At 40.2% G+C, this 4,549-nt stretch overlaps 1 pseudogene; it reads left to right on the forward strand.

Annotated features, from left to right (window-relative positions):
• Positions 1–465: 465 nt before the first annotated feature.
• LOC110560471 (large ribosomal subunit protein eL20-like) lies at positions 466–4,220 on the forward strand (annotated as a pseudogene).
• The last annotated feature ends 329 nt before the right edge of the window (positions 4,221–4,549 follow it).

The raw sequence follows: 4,549 nt of genomic DNA on the forward strand, positions 1-4,549 counted from the left end.
TCCGCAAATCCACATAAATGTCCAAGTGAGTAATCGAATTATATTTTAAATGATCTCAATTTGCACAATATGATATAAAGGCTCTGTAGTTTATTTGGTCATCAATGATTTCACTTTGCAAATTAAAAGTAGAAAAATAAACTGATCAGGTTAGGACAAGTGTGTGATAGCTTCGGTTAATGTAATATTGAATTCATTATAATATTCATTATGCATTAACATATATTTACTGTTTATTAATATCAGATATCTACCACATTAAAAAGCCAAAATGAGCTTGAACAACAAAATATGCTAATATTCTAGATAGGATATAAGCTCTTGGAAGTCATGTAGTTTCCTCCTAAACTATTAAATTGTGGTAATACTGAACAAAGGTTTTAAAGGTTGTCTCTGTGGCACATTTCCGTAACTGTATGGTCAGTAACTGATGGTGGCAAGGAGTCTCACATTTCAAAGTGTTGCATGACGGCAGTTTTTGCTCAAGCTTATTCTGTAAGTGGAACACTATGTCACTAAGGTACAGGATTCACTCCCCACCTCCAGCTGTGGATCACAAAAGACCCACATGAAACATGTTAACACATCCTGGCAGGCACTGCAATGCTGCCTTGCCTCAGATCTCTTTAAATACATTTTCTCCCACTTCTAACTCTGCCCCTCTGGCCCAGGCAAATCTCACTCTTTATCTCAGTCTGATCTTGACAGGCCATTTAATGTCTCAAGGCATTGCTCTTTCGGTCTTGTCATCAGGACGACCATTCTTCTCTTATTACACGTAGCAGCAGGCTGTTATTTTCACTGCTCATTCTGACTCTTTCATGTTGACTCCCCAGTCTCTTCACAAAGAATTATGTTTTTTTTTTCGTTTGCCTTCTTAAAGCACTTAATCCCATTTGCTAACAGCTGTTTTCTTTAAACATATACAAATTACTTTAGCCATCCATCACATTTACCCATACATCTGCCTGTTCATTCTTTTTTTATGTTTCTTTATTTTAACGTTTCTTCACAATTTATTCATTATATATCCCAATTGAAGCCCCCTCCCTCATCTCCCCTCAGTCCCATCCTCTCTCCTTCCCCCCCCCTAAGCACTGTTATTTTATCTTGGTTTATTTTTTCTCCATCTATGTATTTCTTTATTCAACTTACATCTGGAAAACAGTTGCTCCTCCTCTCCTCCCAGTACCCTGCTCACACAGCCGTCTCTCCCCCACCTTCTCCCCTCTCCTTCTCCTCAGAGAATGGGGAGGTTTTCATGGGTACCAACCCCCCCTGGCACATTAAGTCACTGCTGAACTACACACATCCTTTCCCATAGAGGACAGGCAAGGAGGCTCAGTTAGGGGAACAGGATCCAAAGGCAGGCATAGTCAGAATCAGAGACTGCCCCTCTGCAATTGCTGGGGAACCCACAGGAAGACCAAGCTTCACATGTGCTGCCTGTGTGCAGGGGGCCTCTGGCCATGTTCTTTGGTTGATGGTTCATTCTCTTTGAGCACCCAGGGGGACCACGTTTGTTGATTCTGTAGGTCTTCTTGTGGAATGCTTGACTCCTCCAGTTCGCTCAATCATTCCCCCAACATTTCCATATGATTCCCCAAGCTCTGTCTAGTGTTTCCCTGTGGGGCTCTGCATCTACTTCCATCAGATGCTGGATGAAGCCTCTCAGAAAAGTTATCTTGTGCCCAATTCAAGAAATAAATTCATTTTTTTCCCATTTACTCTGATGTCACATGTGGTCAACCACATCTATTTTTGTAAATGTCTTTTATGAGGTTGAAGAAATTCTGTGTTGTCTCTTAGTTTTCTGTAGATTTTCTTTTACATTGGATGGTTGTTGGCATTTCTCATTTTCTGTTTATTTCTTACTATAGTCCTATGCTGTTTTTCTATCATTTTTAGATTAAAGTGCTGAGTTACTGGAAATGCATCTTCTGATTTTGCCTGGAAGCCTTTGTAAAGACAGCTTTACTTTGTTCATGTGATGGAGAAACTGAGGAAGTACCCTGGCATACTCTATTGTAATATTTCTGTCTCCTGAGTTTTAGTAAATGTCTTAGATGTGCTGATTCATACCTTTTATTTGGAAACTTGCAGGCTTCATGTCTGTATTTGTTGCTGTTCTTGTTTTGCCATAGCCTTTTCTTCATTGTGAGCTTCTTCATAATGTGTACATAAGGCCTTTTAAGCTTCCATACAACTCATAAACAGATACTGTTTATGAAAGTGTCTCAGTGCAGTAAACCAGAAAAAATAGTTGGCCTCAGCTCTTGTGTTTCATATTTTGGTGTTATTACTATTATTAGGAGCCTCATATTTCATGTAATAATATGCACAGGTGTACATATAAACCCATCCACTACATTTAGAGGAAGACAAATACATATAGTAATATTGCTCCATCATAATGGAGGCAGGTTTTAAATAACTAAGAGTTTTTAATTTTCTGAGCAAGATTGAATAGTGACATCTCATTCTTTCAAGGTAAAATTTATTCTATTAATAAAATAATACAATGCATATTAAATGTGCCTTCATCATAAAATCTCTCTTTTTATAATTAACTGCGGTTTTCTTTTTCTTTTAAGATTTATTTGTTTTATCATGTATACAATGAGCCAACATATGCTGGGAATTGAACTCAGGACCTCCGGAAAGGCAAGCAATGCTCTGAACCTCTGAGCCATCTCTCCAGCCCCATCATAAAATCTTATGTATCCTCACTGTTACCTCTATTTACATTGAAATTCCTAAATGTTTCTGAAACATTTATAGTACTTAAAGTCCTTAGTGTTTGCACTGGAAAGGGATGGTAGGAAAATAGGAATGAATGTAAGAACTTACAGAGACGATTAGGCAGTTGGTTTGATACAACAGGCAGCTGTATCTCACACAAGACATCCACATAACCAAGTTTCAAAAGAGCAAACATGCTCATTGTTCTACTATAAATATCATAGAATGGGATCACATTCATACAGGTTTAATGGGCTCTGGACCAAGAGATGAAAAATGAGCTGTAATAGTCAAGTCGCGTTGCTCCTTCAGATCAATTTAGCATGCATACAGTTGTTAGAACTAAAGAGCCAGAGCTTCATATAGGGTCCAATGTTTCATAGAAGCATTATAGAAACCACCTTAGCTCCTGCTTATATTTGGGTAGACTTACATAAAGAAATAGAACGGATGCAAGGGCATTTCTCTCAGTAAGTTCTGTCACACTGATCAGCTGTAAATGTTAGACAATAGTTTTCTTTTGTTGATTGCATTGAGGATTAAACCAAGTGCCTTGTACATTCTAAACAAATGTTCAAGCTCTGAGTTGCCCTAGACCGTACATGTTGACAGTTTCAGAAGTGAGGATCTCATCTCTAGAGCACATTTCATTGAGTATGAAAAGCTGTGAAAACAGACTGAGCGTATGAATCAGCTCCTCCTTTCCGTTCTCTTTCAGTACTTATTAGACTACATTATTTAGAGAGGCAGCCTTTGAACACAACGCAAGGTATGTGGATCACAGTATCAGTTGCCCTCATTTTCTCTGATCAGGTAGTAACGGGGAGTTGGAAAAGAAAAGTCAAAGAACAAAGGGATGAGTTTAAAGAAAAGGCATGAAATAAAAAAAAAAATAATGAGTATGTCAGATTTTTTTGTGAGTTCCACAAACAGGAGATAATAGCCTTTTGTGAGTGGTGGAGGGGAAGGACGGACCGCCTTGGAGGCGTCGGACACTCTTCGGGAATACAAGGTGATGGTGGAGCACTGCTTGTCCACCCCAAAGAGCAATTACCCCCCCACACACACTGCACCAAATGCGCATCTTTGCACCCAACCATGTGGTGGCCAAGTCCTGCTTCTGGTACATCATGTCGCAGGTAAAGATGAAGACATCGTCGGGGAGAAATGTACTGCGGCAGGTATTGGAGAAGTCACCGCTGCGAGTGAAGAAGTTTGGCTTCAGGCTAAGCTACGACTCCCGCAGTGGCGCGCACAAAGTGTAGCAGGGCCTGACAACTGCTGGAGCAGTTACACAGTGCCCGCGCACTCTCCTTCCAGATCATTAAGATGGAAGAGATTGCACCCGGACACGGCCGCCCACTGGCTGTTAAGCAGTTCCAGGACTCCAGAAGATCAAGTTTCTGTTACCACACCGCGTGTTGTGGCATCAACACAAGCCGCGATTCACCACCAAGAGGACCAACGCCTTCCTCTAGGACCAAAGAACCAATAAGTAAAACTCCAGAGAGTCAAAAAGAAAACAAACCAACAAAGATAAAAACCAGGAGATAATAATAAATGAATGGTTTGAAGAGCCTTATACTTATTAAATTCTCGAATTGCCAAAACTGCCAAAATTGTCTGCGAAGTACAATTTGTTCACAATACCATTACCTAGATGAGAAAAAAGCAAAGCACCCAGAGTCAAATATTCCCAGGGCTTGACAGGCACGAAATGAAACACTTGGGCACTGACCTCCTCTTATCGCCTGTAAGGGAGATCTGGTGAACTACTGTATGTCCACAGGAGTCAAACTGCTTACTG

The sequence above is a fragment of the Meriones unguiculatus genome, chromosome 10 (genome assembly GCF_030254825.1).
Source record: "Meriones unguiculatus strain TT.TT164.6M chromosome 10, Bangor_MerUng_6.1, whole genome shotgun sequence".
In the NCBI taxonomy this organism is placed as follows: Eukaryota; Metazoa; Chordata; class Mammalia; order Rodentia; family Muridae; genus Meriones; species Meriones unguiculatus.